Here is a 22,736-nt window from a genome sequence, read left to right as displayed (position 1 = left end):
TAGAACACATATTCTATATATGCTCTGGGAGTAACACAGATTGCTGACATGAACTCCTCAGGGATAGGAAGAGTCTTTCAGAGTCTTTCAGCAAGTGCTGGGGTTATGCCAAGCTCCCAGAAGGGGCGGAGTCTAAGACAGAAGGGGTGGGGTTAGGAGGTAGCCTCCCCTAGCCAGCCCTTCAGCTCCACCTGTGGCTGCGGCCATGATTTAAAGGGCCTGGGATGCTGGCTGTTGCCTGTGGCAGCTGGGAGCCCCAGAGCTTTTCAAATCACCACGCTCTAGAACAGCTGCCTCCTTTGCCGTCCTCCCTCCGTGCCCCCATCAGCGGTCCTGGAACTCCTCCTCTGTTCTGAGAACAAATGAAAACTACGTTTTAAGTATAACTTATTTTGTGAAATCAGAAAAAGGCTACTGAGGAAAGCATCAGTGCCCTATCTAATGGGATTTCTGCCAGTGCAGCTAGAAGACCGATTACTCATCGTCTGGAGCCAAACACAACTGGTCTATAGCTGTCAAACTTATAAATGATCAGCAAGCCTCAGGAGCCTCTGTTGGGACGCCAGCATGAACCAATCTATCACGATGCAATGGGTTTGCAGGTGATGTGAATGGGGGATATGCAGGTAATAGAGTCAGCTCATTATTTTTGCATTGCTTGCGTTGATTCTTTTCCTCCTTTAAGCTTTCCATTGCCTTTTTAACTGGCTTATGTTGAAATTTACTCTTTTCCTCCTCTCTATAAAAGAAATCAACTCTGCCAGTTCTCCATTTCATATATACTCATTCAATACTTCTTGATCTAGTAGCATCATAATGCAGAATGAAGTGGAACCAGCTTACAGCAAATTCTGATACAGTGAAATTCCTTGTACAGGGAAGTGTAGTAAAACTTCCTTAACTGTTTCAGTGCCTGTGAAGGGATATAAGTACACTTGTAACAACTGTACTTAAAAAATGTGCACCACTTGGAGTCTCAATAATCTTCTATCCTTCCAGTCTATTTGGTGTCTGAATCATATTGTGTGTCTAATTTAGATTGTAAACACTGTATTTTGTACAACACTGAGCACATTACTGTCCCTCAACAAGGTGGGATGCTTTGTAAAGATTTTCTGCTTCAGCCCTCCCCCCGTGAGGACAAAGTATTCCATTCGGTCCTTGATACGCAGTGGGGCTTGCAAGCTAGTAAGCATGCAGCCAATGGCCTATGGGTAGCCACCAGTATTGTAGACAAATATAGTACTTAACGGGAAGCGTCAAACTCAGGAACGCACTGGAGGAGAGGATTCAATGCTAAAATAAAGTTAGAGGATGAAGATATTCCATTCTTTTGAGAATGGCTTAAAGGAGTTAAAAATCGATACCTTTTGAGTAGTTAAGAAAGATGTGGTTCGGACAATAGAAAAGGCTGATGGATTCTCCTTGCTTAAATAGACTTTCCCCTCAGGGTGAGAACCCTTTGTTCTACACTCCCCATATCTATGGAAAAATACCAGGTTCAAGATGGATTCCAGTATTAGGTAGCATGGTCACATGTTTTTCCTAACACCAATTACAACTTGGGCTTACAGGACAAACATACCATTCACAAGTTGTTGGCTTGAGTGCTGAGTCATTAAGTCTGGGAGCATCGTAATAGCCCTCATTAGCATATTTAGTGTAGGTTTGCTAACTGCGCTTGTGTATCTAGAATTTGTGTGGTGTGCCAACTAAACCATAGTAGCACTTTGATTTGACACAGAGAGAATGTACAGCTCTTACACTCAATGTTGTGTGCAATCAGCACACACCTCACCTCACATGCCCTTGTCATATATGCATGTCACTTTAGTTATACTCGTAGAAAAAAATGATACAGACAGAAACCAGCAGAATCTGGCAACCCTGGAAGTGGGCAACTCTAAAGAAGATGTCTTGCGGCCCACGTATAGAACTTCGATGGATTGCATGTGGACCTCAGGCTGCAAGTTGCTCACACTTCTCTAGCCCAGTGTTTCTGTTTCTTATAGGACTTGGACTGACCCAAACTCTGTAATATTTTAGAGTGAGAGAAGTCAACAGGATAGACAAGATGTTTATTCAGTTTCAGGTTATGTTGCAAATGCCATCCTCCCACCAAAAACAAATCAGCAGTTTCGGAGACAGGTTAAAGGATACCGCCGAGTAAACTTATCGTTTCTTTCCTTCGCTTCAGTTACCCTTTTAATAGTTTGAAAATAAAAGTTAACTATTTTCAACATGCCTTCCTCCACTTGTGCAGCCCTTGTTCCTTTCCCTTGAGTTCAGGGACAAGCATGTACCCCCTGTCACCATTCTGAGGTTCTTATGGTTTCTCACTCCTGTTCTGGGGCCAAAAGGATCTACAAATTCAGCACTTCTTGCTAATGTGAGACTCGCCTAAGCATCAAAGGCAGTTGTCCTGCAGGTTGCTGACTGGCATAGGACTCTGGCAATTAGCACATTTTAAAGCCATGGGACTAGAGCTATACTATACTAACACTAAGAGGGAAAATATTTACTAGTGAAAATGGTAATCAAACAGTACAAAGGCTACAGAGAGGACTGAAGCAAGCAGTTCTATGCACCGTCACTGGCAGCAAAAAGGAAATGAGGAGGGAAAGGGACGAGCAGCGCCCTATACTGCGGAGCTGGGAAAATTCTTGTGTGACGAACACATACATCTACACTGAAAGGACATGGGCAAGCACTCAAAGAAGAATATGTTATTATTTTGACTTTACAGTAGTGGACAGGACACATTTTTAGACTACTACTACTTTACACTTACATGGCAACTTCCAAGAAAGACTCTCAAAGCACTTTAGACGGAGGATACCATACTACTGATTGGTGAACCAAGATTTAGAGAAGTAAATGGTCTTGTTCTGGTGAGCCAGTAACAAAAGTTGGACAAGAACACTTAACTCCCAGCCTCTGCTTTGCCTCCAACCCCTTCACCAGGCTGCCTGGCTGCCATTCTGCAGTTTCAGAAAATGTTACTGGAAAATTTCTATTTTATGAAAGACCTTTTATTTACTAGTGAATCTGTTAGAATTCCAAGTAAAAAGAGTTCACCACAGGACTTGGGATATTTAGGAATGTGTAATTAAAAGCATCTCTCTCTATGTGCTATTTTGGACCTATATACTTTTTTATAATTAAACTCATATTGAAAGACAGCAATTCTCATTAATCTTAAAGACAGCTGCGTCACCGTTATATATTTCCACATTAGCCACTTACTCCACTGCATTAATGACAATATAAAATATAATCAATAAGGTTCTCAGAAAAGAGAGTTATTTCTGTGTAATTATTTTATTTTAAAAAACAGAATAAGAACCACATTTCTCAGCCTAACCTTTTGTGTAGGAAGTGTTATGGTAAGCTGTTTGGCCAGGCACCCGCTTTACAGTATGTCCTGGTTAGTACAGAAAACACTGTTGGTGCCCATCAATGAAAATAATAATGAACGAAGATATGTATTACATTACATGGAAAATTATCCCATTTCAACAGAATTATACAAGTCTCTTCCAACGGAGTTGCATCAGGGTTGATTTTGGTCCAAGTTGGCCAAGTTATCTCCTGCTCAGTCTTATAAATAATTTTGAGTAAGTATTTACAGAAAACCTCTTCATGAAGTAGAGATTAGGTTTTTAGGGTTGTAGAATGTGTCATCCTTAAGTTCATACCTCCCAGCTCTGTGATCAACATACCGGGCTGGTGCTGTGGAGGTGCAGGAGTCAGGGCAGGGCAGAGCCTTGGGGATGTGGGAGGGCAAGGCAGGATGCTCAGATAATAGGGGTGCAGAAGTCAGGGGGAGTTGAGAAGGGGCTCAGAGCAGGTGGCTGGGGACATGGGGGAGCGTAAGAGTGAGGAGGGGCTAAGGAAGGAGCCATCTGGCAGGGTTTTCTCTCCCCATAGCAGCCAGGAGCTTTTTCTCCCCCCTGCCCTAGCCCTCCTGGCTGGCAGGGGCTTCCTGCCACCACCACCCCAAATTTCCCACCCAGCAGGGGCCTCCCCCTTCTTGGCCCTGCTGCCAAGAGCTGGGGGAAGGAGCAGAGTTTGGGACAAGTGGCTACTCACTTGGTCAGCCTCTTCTAACCTGAACAATCTATTCACTGTCTTTTTTCTCCCCTCCCTGCCCCTTCCTTATTTATTCTTGAATCTAGACTTTTAATACTCCAGTCATCTGAAGAAGTGGGTTGTGCCCATGAAAGCTATCAATATGTTTTGTTAGTCTAGTGCTACTAGACTATGTGTCGTTTTTTAAGTTTTTACTTGGTCTGGTGGAAGGCAAGATGATGACCCCCAGCCCTGCTGGCCACTCTCTTAGTGGTGTGACTGCCCCCAGCAGTTAATCCGAAGTATAGATCTCCCCTCTGCTTGCTGTCTTGAGTGGACATGTACTCTCGGTATCATGTCCCTCCTCTCTGTGCCCCCTCCCTTTCTATGTTACGGAAAACAGTCTCATTCCAGGGACTTCCCACTTTCCTGGTATAACCAACTCCTGACCTTATTTTAAGTTCAGATAAGAAGAAGCTGAATATCGAATTTGGCGGTCCTAGCTCTTACAGTTTAGGAGGAGTTCTTGAACAAACAGACTCATGGAAGAGACATATGCACATTTCTAAAATATATAGAGATATATTTATTTTTTCCTTTTAAAACTTACTCTGCCATATTGTTTGAATATGTTCAGTGATGCAGCCACTGACCCTATGCTTTCCCTACGTCTCTTTGGCAAGTAAGAATGGTTGAATAAACACACTATTCTGGGATCTCTTTGTATCTTGGAAAGTGGTTATTTTTGTATGGACTGATTTCCTTTCTCTGTCTCACAGGAATCTCAGAGGCAGTGGTGGGGATTTGAAAATACTAATTGCTGTTTGAAGTTAACTGTACATGTTAACTGTAGTTCAGAAAGTAACATTCCTTCTGAGGTTTATTTATTTATTTACCCTTGTGTAACTTGCAGGGAGCCCTTCCGGTTTGGTGCATAGTGGGAAATAAAACAGAAAAAAAAAAAGAATTGCTAGGAATCCAAAAATAATAAAAAGCTGGAAATAAAAATCTGACTAACAGTAGCTGAAATTAGAATATCTAAACAAGTATATTAACTTTTCGCAAATAGCGGCAGGAGAGGGAATTCTGAGAGCTGGCAGTCCAAAATATTCCACTGCTTTAGAGATTTCTTTCCTGTTCATTACATGCCTTGTACTTGGGCAAACTCAAAATGTATTAACAATGACCCACAACAGTGGAAGTCCATGGCAAAATAACAGTGTTTGCACTGACATTTTTGAAGGAACATACATGATTCTTGGCATCCACTGACTTTCAGTGAGCACTCTATATCAAATGCCTATAAGCCCCTTTGAAAATTGCACACTACAAGCAAAAAGGTATGATTAGAAATGCGTAAAACTGTAGCAGAAGGATTTTCAGCCCAAATGTTCCTTCTTTCTTCCCATGTCTGCTGTACATCTGATTATTTTCCCATCCTGGTGTTTAATTTGCAGCCTACGCAAGTAAAAAGCCCTAGTTTTATTTTCCAATTTTGATCTAATTTCCAGCTGCTATCTCTAGATGCCACCCCCATCTATATCCTGTCTCCCTCTTCCTTCCCCTACCCTGCCAGTCTACCTACCAGTCCCTCTAACATTTACGTGACACAGCTCAAAACTTGCAGCAATTTACGGGTCTGAATAATTCTCCCCAGCAGGATTTCAAGAGAAAATTTCACCTCTTGATTCATTTGGCTCACAGGACAAGATCAGTTCTGCTGGCAGAAGCTTTCCTAACGATTTTCTAGGGAACTCAGGATTCAAATGATTGTTTCCAGCATAAAAATACCTTACATATGAATGGGAGCACCTATCAATAAATGGAAATCACCTATCAATGGATGAGTTATATAATACCCTCAGCATCTCCATGCTGTGTTCTCTCTCAGTACTTGACTGTATACAAAAAAGTCAATTTCATCACCATTCTATTCCTACAAAACAAAGCTGTTAAGTTTCAGGCTCTCTCAATATAACAGCCAGAGGGCAGCTGCAGGGTAGTTAAACTTTATCAACGGGAGGGCCACGTTAGCAAGGACAAAGCTATTCTACATAAACAAAATGGACCTCAAACCAGCTGACCTAAGTTGTAACACAGAGATCATGACTCCAGCATGCAATACTGCATCTTGATCTTGATTATGCAATTCCATAATCTACCCAATCTGCACCTCCATGTTAAACATGGCATCGCAAAATCCCTCAGATTGTCAGTCATTTATGCAGGATACAAGGTTTTCTCATCTAAAACAAAAAAATGCCTTTTAAAAACATTAGTCCATATGGTATCTTAAAATATAACAGAGGTTAAGCTTAATCCACCCCTAAGGGATTCTACCCCAGGTATTATCTAGCAATATAGTTATTCAACAGAAAAAAAAGCACCCCTAGATGTCAAGAGTAGAGAAACCAGTAGCCCAAGTATTCAGTTATCACTTCCCAAACAAGTTCCACCATAATAGCTTCTTCAACAGTAGCCTTTACTATATCTATATCTATGGCTACATGTACACTACCACTGGGATTGATACTCCAAAATTGACGCACCAGTGATCAATTAGTGGGTGTAGTGAAGACCCACTTAATCAATTGCAGATTGCTCTCTAATCAACCCCTGATGAGAAGACTAAGGTAAGTCAATGGGAAAGTTTTTCCGATTGATCCCCCATGGTGCAGACCTTGTCAGCTTTAGCTACATTTCTTACATACCTGGAGTTGCATGCCTTAGCGGTCACAGTAATGTAGACAAACTATTTCTCCATAAGTATAGTCCATTTGCCCCTCCCTTTTAAAATATTGCTAGTTGAGCACTGCATCTTCACATTCTTCAAGATGACTTTCACATTGGTTTGCCTTGTTATTTTTTTCTGCTTGGCTTATTTTTTCACATTCCTATATGATACAGGTTGCATATCTTTCTCCGCTTTGCTAAGAGCCTTTAGCAATGCTGAGAAATTTCATTAACATTAAATGCAAAGTAGCACAAAATGTACTTGAGTGATAAAGAGACTGGGTCGAATCCTACTCCAAATAGCACATCTGTAAATATGGGAGTCATCCTGTGATGTCAACAAAAGAAAGACAAAAATATTTTTCTTGGTCCATTCTATAGAAAAACACATTCCATAGTATTTACAGGTCATCTTGGAAGTCTGGAATAAATGTGCTTTCATCACTAGCTTGCTAGCGCTTTCCATCGTAGATTAGTGAAAAAGCTGAGAGGCATAGATGGAAAAGTGACTAATTAGAGAGAGAGTGTGTGTATCTTAAAACGAATAAGCATTGTGGAATGATTTTTGTGTGTAGATCCCATCTATGATGGAAGTCTTCTCTTGTTTCTTAATTGCATCTTGTAGCAGGGGCAACACAAGTTAACCATTTTCTGCACAACTAAACAACTCTGTAGTATCACCACACCATCACTAGTTACAGGAGAGTATGGATTAAGGAAACCTTCAGTCCTCTGCTCATACAACAAGAATACACATATACACACACTCTAAAGGGGTGCAGAGTACATTCTTCCTCCCCAAATCAGACCTTACCTTATGGACTCTGACCTCCCCCTCCCCCACCACCAGATGGACTGAATATTCTGCCAGTTAAACTAGAGTAGAACTAGAGCATGAAGTCAATGGAAATACTCAGACCTCTGGCTTCAGGACTAACAGTTGTGTCTGGTTTCTTCCCCCTAAATTCCAAATATCCTGACTGGTTCTACCCATTTTCTTTAAAGTTGTATTTTTTGCTGTATGAGTAACTAGTGTCCCCACTCTCTCTCTGCCCAAAAGGCTTTCAGTGGGACTAAAAATCAAGCTATGTTGCACATTCTGTGTTAAACTAAACGCTTTCAAACCCCATTACAGACATTAATTATTAATGGAATGGCTGTATATGCCAATAGAAAACCATACTGCACTTTAAGAGGGATGGGTTCGTAAATCAGGGGTTAGCACCGTATTAGCCTCTTTTTTCATTAGTGGCTTTTTCTAATGCACAAGGTAGCGCTCCAAGGTTTAAGATACATTAGTGATCAACGTGTTGTACTCATGGCATATCCCTCTGGGTATCTCTCCTTTTAGATGGGACATTCGGTCTACCACTCAATCCACTATCATTTTATTTCATTCAGAAACAGCTACAGTTTTCAAGAGTAACTTTAAAAGTAAAATCAATCAGCAACTAGGAATCCTTGCCAAAGCTCTACTACTGTCCTATCAGTTATGAAGAAAACTAAAATCCTCCTAGAATCTACAGCTCTTGTCTCATTATGATGGTCATCTTCCTGGGACCAAACTTTTCAGAGAAACACGTTCTGCACACTCAAGGCTACTCTGGCCCATTGAGACAACTTTGCAACACAAAAATGATGGAAAATGGTCTTCACATAGTTGGAGATGGCCAGTGGAGAATTCCTCCTTTGCAGAGAGACTCTCTGTCGGGGTAAAACTGGTAAAGGGTGAAAACCTGTCTCCAGTGTTAGCTATCCTCACCCTCAGCGTAGTGACCCAGAGGGGAGAGCGCCACGAGATCCTCTGGTTGTATATGTTCTCTACTAGACGATCTAGCCTCTCTTACCACATTATGATACTTCAACAATGTTCCAGGTAGAATTCATATTCCTGTCGGAGGCCTGTGTCAAGTCTCAGGGTCACTCAAGCCCTCTGTTAAGAGCTTAAGTCCCTAATATAGCCTGTATATCACTGAACTGGGGGAGAATTTCATCCTAGTTTCTTTCTTCTGTGTATCAAAGAGACCTATGATATTGTGCAATAATTGTGTATGATGTGAAATAGGGCACAGCCCTGTGAAAATAGACCAGAAAAATAATTGACATCAGGTCAAATACAAAAGTAAGGTCGTAGATACATGCATATGTTTTTTCAATTGCAAAACATATTAAATACAAGCTAAGATGCTAGAGGTTTCATCTCTGAAGCTTATGTACTCAGAATGGGCAATGTGACAGCAGAACGTTAACTGGCTTGACTATTTAATGAAATGGGTATCAGAGGGCAAATTAACATTGGCTGGTACATTCCCAATGCCTTTGTGCATTTCATTTAATGAGTTTAAGTTCAGTCTTGAGTTTTATCATTTTCTGAATTCTCATGATCTACTCTGTACAAACCCTTCTCAATCAATGCTTATTGGGGGCTATGTGTAAAGGGAGACAATCCATGTCTATACCAAAAGACTGATGCTATTAGAGAGCATACCGAACAAATTCAGTTATTGAACCTTTAAAAGTGTTATGAATTACTTTACTAAAAGCCTGTCAAATCACAATGTGTAACGTGGATACAAATCCAAATTACATCAAAAATATTTTTTTTAAATATGGGGGAGAAGCGGAAATCACAGCTAAAAGAAAAAAAGTACTTTTTAAATTTGCTTTAATTTTCTCTTTCTCATACACACACACACACACACACACACACACACATACACACACACACACACACTCTATCTTTAAACTGAAAGGGGGGAGGTTATTAATGTGAAGAATATACTTTAAAAAAAGAGCCTATTGGGCCTAAGCTGCACAATACTCAGGAACATGGTGCGACTCTTGGCAAGTATGTAGTTCACTTAAAAATTATCTGGCATCAGCATTACACCATTACTGCTAACAACAAATGTTTGATGTGGGTTCAGCTGCAGAGGCATTAGCTGGGTAAGGAACTCAGGCAACAAGGAAGAGAGCAAACCATTAAAAAGAAAAAAATCAAGCAACTGGCAGTGGTTCTTATGCTATTGATAATTTCATAGCTTAGCACTCCCTTGTCAACTGTGTCTGCACATCAGCTTGTTCGCCACCATAATGCAGCTGAATTGAAAGCATACAAGGGCAAATTAATTGGTGATCAGGATCCATTACAATGACAAAAAGAACCAATGAGATTATATTACCTCCATTTTATGTTAAAGTGATGGTGTTAGAGCACCAACTAATTTATGAACTTAATTAAACACAAAGATCTTCTTTCAGAGCGAGACAGGATGTCTTTGTGACTGAACTGTTCTATTTTCCCTCCTGCCCCTTTAGGGGAAATTGTCAGCATTTTACTGAGAAATCAGATCCAGCCTAACAACAAGGCTGTCTGGCAAAGAAAACTGGGAGGAGGAGGAAGTGTTTTAGAAAACCTAACAGAAAAAGTGACAGAACCTGGAAGGTGTTCTCAGTCTGAACTCAGCTCATGCTCCTTATCATCTGTCAGCTCTTTAGCTCATTCATGACTGGTAATTGCCACTGGTGAGCAAATAGGAAGATTATATGTTACAGCATTTTCTGGGCCTTTCTGGTGCAGACAGGAACTGACTCCTCCTTCAGAGAATAGGTGCACACTACTCAAGGAAGGAGTGAAACTGGGAGAAGTCTAGGCTAGATACTAGGTTTTGACTCTCTGTGATGATGATGATACAGATACAGAAGTAACAGATTTGTTTCATTTACTAGCCTTTGCTTCCAGAGATCTCCATTCAAACTCTGATTCAGGGCATGTTGGGAAGACTGCATTGGGCGAAGACAGAGATGCACTCAGTTGGCTGGACTGGGAGTGAAAGCTTTATGGTTGCCAGATGGCATACAGACAAATACAGGATGAAGCTCCTACACAATCAAATCTCTTCAGGATATAGAGAAAAAAGGAAAAGCAAAATAAAACAGAAAGGTTGGCCAGAAGACACAGATAGGTTAAGATCCATGCACTACTTAATTCACCTAAACATTCATTCGGACAACAAAACCACACACTGTTCCATAAACTGCCTTAGGAAAGGCTGTGTTATAGAATCTCTGCTTCCTACTCCTACATCAATTTCCCCAAAATGCCCTTCATGTATTTTCAATATGATTTTATTTGGAAGTAACATTCCCATTAGCCAGCATTTTGACACTGTGTGCCACAGTCAGTCTTTGTTGAAGCAGGCACTGGTTTGCAGTCCTCTCCACCCTAATTACATGAATTAGGAAAGACTGGATGTGAGGTCTATGGATCATCTTCCTTAAGCTTTCTCAGAAGCTTCCTTTTTAATTGTATGTAATAGTCAAGTTTAAGGAACTCCTTATAATCAAGAGGCAAAACTGTGAAACCTCATAAGCAGCAGAAGCATGCTTCAAAGTAATTGCAAAAATACAGAAAACTGTCAGCAATGTGAGGACATTAGCCATGCATCAGATTGGCTGTGAGCCTGCAGGCCTAATACTGGCAGCAGTGTTCACAGGAAGGTGTTTGTGGTCAATACTCCATTTATTCCCACGACGAAAGGAAAAGGAGCTTCTCATAGTAACAAAAAGGGACTCTTAGCCTGAAGCGTCAGCTTTGGTCCCACTAGGTAGGTAGATGTTCTGAGACTCTTCTAGCATAAGAGTTGCTGTTCACATGGAATCCTATGCAGAACTTCTCTCTCTGCCTTGCAAAAAGGACATTCCTTATTAGAATGCCTGTATTAGTGATGAAATGTAATGTACGGGCAAAGAAGAGGTGGCTTTAAATCAAACGTGGACCTTGAAAATGAAAAAAGGTTAAAGCTTTAACATGTATTTGTGCCAAAATCAAGGGGGCGGGAAAAGCCCACACAGCAGAAAAACAAATATAGCACCCATGTTCTAGACTTGGTGTACCTAAAACAGCAACTCACCACATATACCATTGCATAAAGCTAGCATCCTTTCCAGAGACTGGGTATTTCCATTTGACCAAACAGCCTTAAATATCTCTCTCCTCACATGAAGGTTTGCAATTCCCCTTTGCCCTCCAAAAACAAGACCCTTGGTTTTGTGTCCTAAAAGCATCTCTCTTTTTCACATGTCTTAAAATACCTCACAGTAGCATAAAAAAAACCCCCACCTCCCTGATAATTTAAACATGGCATAGGGAAGGATTATGTAAAATACATGTTGGGGAAAAAAACCTAATGCCACCACTGTCTGAGCCTCAAACTACATGTCAACGAAACCTACTGAGTATGCTGCTTCTCTTTTTCTTTAAATGGATTTAAAGATGTTTGTCATGTTCTTTGATTATTAATGATTACTGGGTTTGTTCCCTGTGGGCACAACTGAGATGCCTAAATTAAAATGTGTTTAAAAAATAAACAGAAACACAAACACCTTTATAATAAATAGGTTTTCCTGGAAAAGGAACAAAAAGATCCCTCTAATATTTGTGTTATTTATAATAATCCAAACAAGAGAATGGGTATACCTGGCCTCTTTTTTTAAATAAGAAAAGTCAGACATTTTTGGTTCTGTTTGTAAGATATGCAGCATCATTCTTCCCCTGAACCCAAAACCAAGACCTGCCTTGCCTCTGCTCTATCAAGAAATGCATCTAAACCAGAAAGCTTTACGCTGAAATTGATTCACAACACAATTAGATAAATACTTAAGGAGGAGTCCCTATGTACTTATTTGTATATAAGGTCTAGAGGTTTAGTCTACTGGCTTTGTTCTTTGTCTTTTTCTCTGGGAAACCCATGTATTGAATCACATGAAGCAAACAAGAGGGGGTGGCCATAACCTTGGCAGATGTGTCCCTGGGCTCTAAGCCCTTATCTCCGAACCCCTGTACACAGTTTTCTACAGGGACAAAGTGAAACTGCACCTTCATTCAGTGTTCCTGTCTAAGGCTGTGTCTAGACTGCATCCCTTTTCCGAAAGATCTCTTATTCCTTATTTTAAGAGGAATAAGGGATCTTTCAGAAAAGGCTTTATTTTCCGAAAGATCCATGTCTAGACTGGCGCTTTTTTCCGGCAAAGCTCCGAGCCGGAAAAAAGCAGAAGCCATTTTTATGCAAATGAAGCGGGGGGGGGGGATTTAAATCCCCGCTTCATTTGCAATTGCGATGTGTCTAATTTGCATCCCTTTTACGGAAAAGGGATGCAGTCTAGACACAGCCTAAGGTAGTCTCTCATTTCCATATAAACTGGGATATCTTTTTGCTGGTTTTCTTCTCAAAACCTCATGTCATCAATAAGGAGTGGGCGCTCCACTCCCAGGGCATCAGGTATGGCCTAGTATTCAACATCTGAACACACAAAGCCATTCAACAAGTCAACACACCTCTTTACTGGAAGAGTGGAGAGAATGAATGGCCATCGCCCCTTGGCTCAGTGCCTACCAGTGTGGATCAGGATATTATGAACTAGCCAGGATTCTAGTCCCAACCATGACGGCCCACTCCTCAACAGCACAAGCATCCTCAGTGGTGTTCCTCATACAAGTCCCGGTTGCAGGCAGCGACAAGGTCCATCCATCTACATCTTCATGTCTTACTACGCTATCACCCAGCAGGCTAGAGATGATGTGGCCTTCAGTAGGGCAGTTCTGCAGTCAGCAACCAGGTGAACTCTGACCCCTCCTCCAAAGAAACTACTGGCGAGTCACCTAATAGAATGCACATGAGCAATCACTGGAAGAAGAAAAGATGCTTACCTACCTCTCATAATTATTGTTCTTTGAGGTGCATTGCTCATGTTCATTCCAAATCCCGCCAGCTTCCCCTCTGTCAAACTACTCCAGCAAGAAAGAACTGAAGAGGTAGTAGGGCAACAGTGTCCTATATAGTCTGCCATGAAGGTGCCCCTTTCATGGGACACAACAGCCAATGGCTACCACTAAGGGAAAACTTTCCAGTGATCATACATGTGACACCTATTGTAGTGGACAAGAACACCACATCTCAAAAAATAACAATTACAAGAGGTACATAACAATCTTTTTTGGTCCTTCCTATTCCCCAGGGAGGCATTACTTCTTTTGAAGGGCATGCTCAACTTCCTAAGGTTCACCTGGCTAGCTTCCTGCACCTCTCCTTTTCTTAGATATGAAATGAATGGAGATCGCCTATCTCCTAGAACTAAAAGGGACCTTGAAAGGTCAAGTCTAGGTCCCTGCCTTCACAGCAGGACCAAGTACCATCCCTGACAGATTTTTACCCCAATTGGCTCCCTGAAAGATTGAACTCACAACCCTGGGTTTAGCAGGCCAATGCTCAAACCACTAAGCTATCCCTTGCTCGCTGATTTTAAACCTGAATTTAGACTACAGCATGCCCTGATCAGAAGAACTGGAATTGAGGGGAAACCCTCACACACCCAAAGCCAACGAAATCAAACTATAGCTACAAAAGACTAAACATAGAACTATATATAACTAACTATGGGATTCCATTAAGCAAGCACTTGTTAAGCAAGAGTATGAAGAAGCTCCAACAACCATTGCTGGCAGTAAGAAGGAACTGAAGGTGTGGCAGATTGGCAGTGTCCTATATATTCTGCCATGACAGCACCGTTCCAGTGGGCCCCAAAACTGACCCAATGGGTACTGTTAGGAGAAATCTTTGATGACTACACACATGGTGCACACATACGCCTATTTAAATGCATACAAGCAATCACCTGAAGATGATCTAATCTCACAACTAAGCCTAAATCTAACTAACTCTAAACTATATAACCAAGCCACATCTGTATAGAGAAGAATATTCTCTCCATGATAAAAAATGTCAGTGAAGTACAAACAAAAACTAAAGGAAATATCAGAGACATGTTCCAACAGTGGATTTGAATAGAATTCCCCCTACTCACTATTTCTTGAAGAGAAAAAAGGTGATCAACTAATAGATGACCAAACAGTACATCATTTTGCTCTTTGCTGCACAATAAGACACAGCTTAGGAGTAGTAATAGTTTGTGAATCTGTATTAGAGTCTTGTCTCTGTGAACAAACAATTTTGCTTTCCTAGGCTTCATGATCTGTAATGATCCTTTCAAATCAAAATTTAGGCTAATCTCAAGAAAAATATGTGAAAATAGATTTCTCAAAGAAAGCAGTACTTGATGAATATATGAAACTTGAATAGACAAAGTTCTGGAGAACATACTACAAAGAAAAATCCTTGAATGGGCAGAGGCATGGACGAAAAGATCTCTATTTTTACGTTGAAAAACCCAAACATTTTATATTATAAAAATATCCTTGACAAAGGATACCAATGAGCAAGAGAGAGTATTATGGTCTCTTAGATTATGGGTAAATTTCTTCTAGAATTCATCTTCCAAGACATGCAGGAAAGCATTAATATTAAGAGGGGATAAACAGTGAGAAATCCTGTGGCACCTTATAGACTAACAGATTTATTGGAGCATACGCTTATGTGGGCGAAGATCCACTTCATCAGATGCATGTAGTGGAAATTCCGATACCACTACAGGCATCTGAATTTCCACTACATGCATCTGACGAAGTGGGTCTTTGCCCATGAAAGCTTATGCTCCAATAAATCTGTTAGTCTATAAGGTGCCACAGGACTTCTCATTGTTTATGCAGATTCAGACTAACACGGCTACCCCTCTGATACGAGAGGGGATGTTTATTTCTGGAAGAAAGAAGGCAAGGGAGTGTTTACAAATCAACAGTGCAAATGAAAAGCAAACTCAAGTGGTGAAAGGATAGGTGGACAAACAAATGGGATTTTTGTTTACATATTACTTTTTTTACTGATTTTTTTATCTTTATGACACCAAAACTATGAAAAATGTATACATTCTTCATTCCCCATTTTAAAATACACATTAGTTATTATTCACTAACTAATCCATGATTCCTCCACTAAATATATTTTACAGTTAAACAAATCAATTATCCTTTATAAGAGCTTCTTTCATTTCTTTTTAACTACACAGCTTTGTAGTTTGCATGCAATTTTTTTTTAAAGCACATGATCTAACCATACAAAAGCTGTGTTCTCCTTAAATAAGGTCTCTATTGTTTTGGCCTGATGCACAGATTTTTTTTTTCCATTTTAAAAGCCTCAGTTCTCCTCAGGGTTAAATCAGCCCAATCCATCATTCTAAAATGGGATTGGACAGGCATATTTAAAAGGAGAATTCAGCACAAAGTCACCAGCAGGTCAGATTTGCACTTAATTGTGTTGGTTGGTAAATATGGAAGAGATTATTTTTTTTTTAAAGTGCTCTATTTTCTGTGAGTTTGTCTTAGCAATTTGGTCAATATATGCTGCTGAATGCAGAGAAATAAATAGGGGCACAAAGACACTTATTTGGCCTCATTTTGGTTCAATCTAAAATGTCAATCCTTCTATATATCCATCTGGCAGTGTCCTATCTCCTGTAGAAACACCCTTCATCAAATGGGAGAAGTTGATAATTGACCCAAAATCTTTTCCCGTCTAATTTGCCTGTGGCTAGTTAAAGTCCAATAATGGCTTAACACTCCCACCCAGCCCTGCCACACCTGCTTATTCAACAATTTGCTCCATTGATATGTTTCAGTTCAGAGACATACCCGCTCACTTTAATGACTAGGGACAAATTCTGACTTCCAACATGAGTGTACAACTACTACTCAAGTCAACAGAAGTTCTGTGCACATACTGAAGAGTAGAATTTGCTGTCAAAAAGCAAATAATTTTAGAACTTTTTTGTTAGCCCTGCTCAGCCATCATCATTCTATGAGAACTATCTGGAACTTATTTCTTCTCTTGCATTAACAGGTCAATTGAATTGTAGCTGCGTTACTGGTGATGATGGATGAAGTATAAAGAACTCACCTGGATTCAAAGAGCACATGTTGAATCGTGGCATGTAGAAGACACATTTAATTTTCTATACTGAGCAGTTTTGATCTATGAGTCAGAAATATAAACATGGACGCCTATGTTGCTATTTTTAGTATCACCAATTGGGGTACAACATCAATTTAAGCACTTGATCAGGTCAGTTTGAAGCATGAATCCTAAATATAAAGATACTTTGGGATGAACATAAAGATCATTTGTGGGAGCTAAGCAGGCTGGCTGCATCTAGACTGGCAAATTTTTCCGCAAAAGCAAAACTTGCCAGCTGTCTACACAGGCCGCTTGAATTTGCGCAACACTGATGATCTAATGTAAGATTGTCAGTGTTCTTCCGCAAATACTATGCTGCTCTCGTTCAGGAAAAAGCCCTCTTGCACAAATGTATTTGCGCAAGAGGGCCAATGTAGGCAGCTAAAAACTGTTTTGCGCAAAAAAGCCCCGATGGCGAAAATGGCATCTGTGCCAATCTAGATGCTCTTTTTCGCAAATGCTTTTAACGGAAAAACTTTTCCGTTAAAAGCATTTGCGGAAAATCATGCCAGTCTAGGCGTAGCCCCCATGTCTAGAATGCAGTTTCTGAAAAAGCGGAGAGGAATGAGGGATGTTCCTAAAGAGGAGGTTTTTTTAAAAATCTGGCCCTGTGTAGATGGGCCAAATTTTGGAAAAGCCTCTTTTGGAAAAAAAAGCAGAAAAAGATACGCAAATTGCATTTAGCAATTTGCGTATCTTTTTCCAACTTTTCTTGGAAGTGTAAACATAGCTTGAGAGGATGACTGAGGTGAGGGACAGGGAGAGATGGGAAGCAGAATTGGATCTAGATACTTTTCTTAATTATGGTACTTCCCAAGGTCCTCAAGAAAATCTGGGCCACACACTGGGTTCTGTAGAAACATATAAAGAAGCAAGTTCTGTCCTGGACATTTTACAATCTGACATAAAATACTTACTTAGATATGGTTCAAGTAGACTATTGAGATCAAAGTCAAGATCAGATCTCTCACTTTAATATGAGTTCCTGCTCTGAACAGGAAATGTACCGTACTTGCTCCGTAACTCTTCAGCAATTCTATGTTGTGAAAGAAGCAGAACTTATAGTGGGCAATTCACGGAACTATAAATTCAGTCCTAAGGTTCTGCAGACTGTATGACCCTGTTTGTATGTCAGAGATACAGTAGTCAGTTGGGCGCTAGATTTTATTTATAAACACTCACTGGATGACTTCGTTTTCCCACTTCCTGCACAATGCAGAAGTGGTCTGCTGTGAAGAATTTCTTTTTTTTCCAAAAGTCAATAACATGGTGTTACCTTGTAACTGCAATAGTTAAATATTAAACCTGTTATTCACATTTTAAAGGAGTGATGGTACATAATGAAAAACACAACATTCATGAGAACCCCATCCCCTGACATTATTTGTACACTTCACAGTTCTAAACTCAGATTATTCATTTTTTTAAATAACTGATGGACGTAATCGTTTTAGCTGCAATACTATATTGTCCTTGCATGAAATTAAATACCAACGAACTGTCCTCATTTCAGTCCCTCTTGCAGAAGTATGCATGCAAAGGAAGAATTTGTTGATCCAGTGTAAATAAAATATAATGGGGATTGAAGTCCATTGATTAGGGCAAGGGGTTTAGAGTAAGGATTACTGGATTCTCTTCCAAGTGCAGCAGCTATTTGGGCAAATCACTAAAGCCTACCTGCCTGAGTTTGCTTATCTGTAGATCGGATATAACATCTCACCGATTTTGTAAAACTAATGCTTGAAAATCATTGAGCTCCTTGGATAAAAAATGCTGCACAATCACAAACTATTATTGAAATATTAGATAATGCCGATGTGCTGCTGCTTGAAGGGAGTGGATATTGTGTGGGCACCAATAGGCTTTGCTTTGATGAAGAGGTTTTCAAACCACATTAAAACCAGACCCCAGCAGGGGCTGAAGGAAATATAATAGCACAATGATGTGATACACTGTCACAATGAAAGAAGGGCAATAAACTCTTAATGGCAACTCTACCACTATGGCTGTGTCCAGACTCAGGGGTTTTTTCGAAAAAAGTAGCCTTTTTTCGAAAAAACTTCACCTGCGTCTAGACTGCAGCCGCATTCTTTTGAAATTAAATTGAAAGAACGTGGCTTTTCTTTCGATGGCGGTAAACCTAATTCCACGAGGAAGAACGCCTTTTTTCGAAAGTGCTCTTTCGAAAAAAGGTGTTCTTGAAAGCAAACAGGGCTTTTTAGAAAGAGAGCATCCAGACTCACTTGCTGCTTTCTTTCGAAAAAGCCTCTTTCGAAAGAGGCTTGCAGTTTAGACATAGCCTATGTGGATAGTCCCAGCTGATAAAGTTCATGACAGGCTGTTTTCTGGGCTAAAGGCAGAGAGAGAGAGAGAGAGAGCGAGAGAGAGAGAGAGAGAGAGGTGACTTGTTCTCCCATTTTACGGAATGGCTAGCATACAACCATATTTACACTTTATTCCTGCAATACATTTTTGATGAAGACCGTGTGTCCTAGTTTGTAAGGTGAAAGCTTCAAACGGGAAGGGATGTACTTTTATCTACCTATTATGACAGTGCTATCATATTCCTGTTTGCATTGGGCTATAATCTTTCAGACCCCAGACCACAAATGGAAGAAGTTACTTTATCATTAACAACAGAAAGAAATTTGGAACTATTCTGGTCCCTCTCTGGTGTGACTTAATACAGATTGTGCTATCCCTTCTATTTCGTAACTATATGCCTTTAAGAGGAGGTTATGTCTACACTGCAAAATAAGCCTATGGTGGTGAGGCTCTAATCCCACATCAATTGACTTGGGCTTGCAATGCTAGGGATGCAGAGCTAGCAAATTCCTAATTCACTACCTGGGTTTTGATTTATCCTCTCATTTAAATTAAACAATCAGTTTGTGATCACATGATCCAAAGTTACTTCCTACCACCACCTCTTCTATCAATTCCCAGCTATCCTAATTTAACCTCTTTTTACAATCTTTCCTCAAAGCAATTTTGACCCACATTGTTTTGTCCATGCTTCTTTAAACTGTTTATTATTTCATTAATGTACAGTGCATTTGCTCCATGCACCTTTATTCCTATCTCTCCTAAGCATACCCTCCAATGCCTGTATTCCAGTCATGCCTGCTATCCCACAATCTTTCCTAATTCCTCTAATATCTGATTTGACCTCTTATACAACTATATACCAGTTCTTCCATCTTATTGCCCTGACTCCTGACATTTGCCTACAAGCATTTCAGGTGTTTTTTGGGACATCACCTAGTTTTCTAGCACCAATACTCATGGTTTTGCATGCTAATCCTGCTATAATTTATATTTGTGTAACCTCATTGCCTATAGTAGGTTAACACAGCTCTCATAGAAAACAGAATTTGGCTCTTCAATAATTCTGTTGATATGGAACACAGAACAGGGATTGCTCATCCATGGTACACAGAACAGGGTTCATGTTTCTCCTAGTAATGCTGGCCCTAACAAGTGAAAAAAAAATTAACACTTATTGCTAGAGAAGATTAGACTCTGAACAAGCCCAGCGAGTAGATCATTTTTACACAAACGGTATGTATACTACAGAGGAATATCGAAGCTGTCGATCTTTCAGGGTGCAAATTAGCAGTCTAGTTAAGACAGCTAATTCGAAGTGAGAGGGGCACCCCAGGCGATGTCGGTAACCTTGCTTTCATGAGGGGTAAGGGAAGTTGAAGGAAGAGAGTTCTCCCTTCAACTTCCTACAGTGTAGACAGCTCCTAAAGCCGAGTTAAGTAAGTAAAGCAATTTATGTAGCTGAAGTTGCATATCTTAATCCGACTTTGTCCCATAGTGTAGCCATACCCAAAGCCAAAAAAGTGACTTACAGAACTTTGCTAGCCTCTCAATATTCAAAAATCTATTTTCATTTCCTGTACGGGCCTTTGTTTTGTTTTTTTCGTATAATTATGTTCTTCCAAACAATATTTTCTCAACCTGCTTGATACATTTGTGATGGAGAGGTCACTTTTTTGTCATTAGGCTGTAATGTCATAACACACGTACATGACTCCACAATAGGATAACTTTATTGGAGAAATAGGCTTATAAGGAAGAAAGACCATCTTCAAAAATATATTTCTTGCAAGAGCAGAAAAGGAGTGCATGGGACATTCACCTCCAACGATAATTCCACCTTTCAAATTAATACTTACAACCTGGGCAATTGACAGACTTTGCCAGGCCTTGGGAAGAACTGGGGCTAGCTTCCACCAGCCAGACATTCAACACTGCTCAGCGTGTGCCACCCAGTGCTCTGGCAGCAATTTAAAGGCTCGGGTCTCTGGCTGCTGCTGTTGCTGGTATAGTGATGGCAGAGGCTGGGAGCCCCAGGCCCTTTTAAATTACCAAGCCCAGAGCAGCTTCCCCTTCCCCTCTTCTCTCCCCGATTGAGGGGCCTACTCCCAACTCCCAACAGATAGACACTTCCAGGTTTGGTTTCCCTCCACTGATAGCCAGAAAATATTTCTAAACCCAAAGAAGAAACAAGGATGAAGTACAGGAGGATAAAGTCCATCTTAGAATACATTGGGATGGTGTTTATGGGAGATCAGAACTCAACAGTATTTGAAAATCCAGTTCCCCTTCCTCCTCAATCCTCTTAAATTGCTAACAGTTTCAGTGTCCCAGCCACAGGGAACAACCAGTCGACAAAGCATATTCTGAGAATATTATAGGGATGAGCTCATCATCAAGGCCTTTAATGGTGGAAGAAGGCAGAGCAGAAAAGCCTGTGTGATGTGTTAATAGGGATGGTTTTGTGGAGACTTATCCTGTTCAAATAAGCAGTGGCAAATTTTTAAAGTGCTTGTACACAAATGCTAGGCGTCTGACTAATAAGATGGGTGAACTAGAGTACCTCGTATTAAATGAGGAGATTGACATAATAGGCATCACTGAAACCTGGTGGAATGAGGAAAATCTGTGGGATACAATCATACCGGGATATAAAATATATAGAAAGGCCGGGTGGGTGGCGGAGTGGCACTCTATGTGAAAGATAATGTAGAATCAAATGAAATAAAAATATTAAGTGAATCAACATGTTCCATAGAATCGCTATGGATAGTAATTCCATGCTCCAATAATAAGAAATTAGCAGTAGGGATATATTACTGACCACCTGACCAGGACAGCGATATTGACATTGAAATGCTGAGGGAGGTTAGAGAGGCTACAAAAATAGAGAACTCTATAATAATGGGGGATTTTAATTAACCCCATATTGACTGGATACATGTCACCTCAGGGAGAGAACCAGAGATAAAAGTTCTCAATGGCTTAAATGACTGCTTCTTGGAGCAGCTGGTGCAGGAACCCACAAAGGGAGAGGCAATTCTCGATTTAGTCCTGAGTGGAGTGCAGGATCAGGTCCAGGAAATAACCGTTACAGGACCGCTTGGGAATAGTGACCATAATAAAATAACATTTAACATTTCTATGGTGGGAAGAACACCTCAGCAGTCCAGCACCCTGGCATTTAATTTCAAAAAGGGGAATTACACAAAAATGAGGAAGTTAGTTAAACAAAAATTAAAAGGCACAGTGACTAGAGCCAAATCCCTGAAAGTTGCATGGAAACTTTTTAAAGACACCATAATAGAGGCCCAACTTAAATGTATATCCCAAATTAAAAAACATAGCAAGAGACCTAAAAAAGTGTCATCGTGGCTTAACCACCATGTAAAAGAAGCAGTGAGGGACAAAAAGGTACCTTTTAAGAAGTGGAAGTCCAATCCTAATGAGATAAATAGAAAGGAACATAAACACTGTCAAATCAAGTGTAAAAATGTAATAAGAAAAGCAAAAAAAGATTTTGAGGACCAGCTAGCCAAAAACTCAAAAAGAAATAACAAAATGTTTTTTAAGTACATTAGAAGCAGGAAGCCTGCTAAAAAACCTGTGGGTCCCCTAGATGATCGAGCTATAAAAGGAGCAATCAAGGATGATAAAGCCATTGCAGAGAAACTAAATGATTTCTTTGCTTCAGTCTTCATG

The 22,736-nt window shown here is 40.3% G+C and overlaps 1 protein-coding gene across 1 annotated transcript in view; it reads right to left on the bottom strand.

Moving 5' to 3' along the window:
• The window catches only part of ARHGAP26 (Rho GTPase activating protein 26), a 352,726-nt gene that overhangs the window by 29,248 nt on the left and 300,742 nt on the right, over positions 1-22,736 (bottom strand). The gene's annotated exons all lie outside the window — the stretch shown is intronic.

This window comes from Pelodiscus sinensis, chromosome 16 (genome assembly GCF_052426305.1).
Source record: "Pelodiscus sinensis isolate ZL-2025 chromosome 16, ASM5242630v1, whole genome shotgun sequence".
Lineage (NCBI taxonomy): Eukaryota > Metazoa > Chordata > Testudines > Trionychidae > Pelodiscus > Pelodiscus sinensis.
Note: the sequence above shows the minus strand (reverse complement) of the source record. Positions and strands in the feature narration are given on the sequence as shown.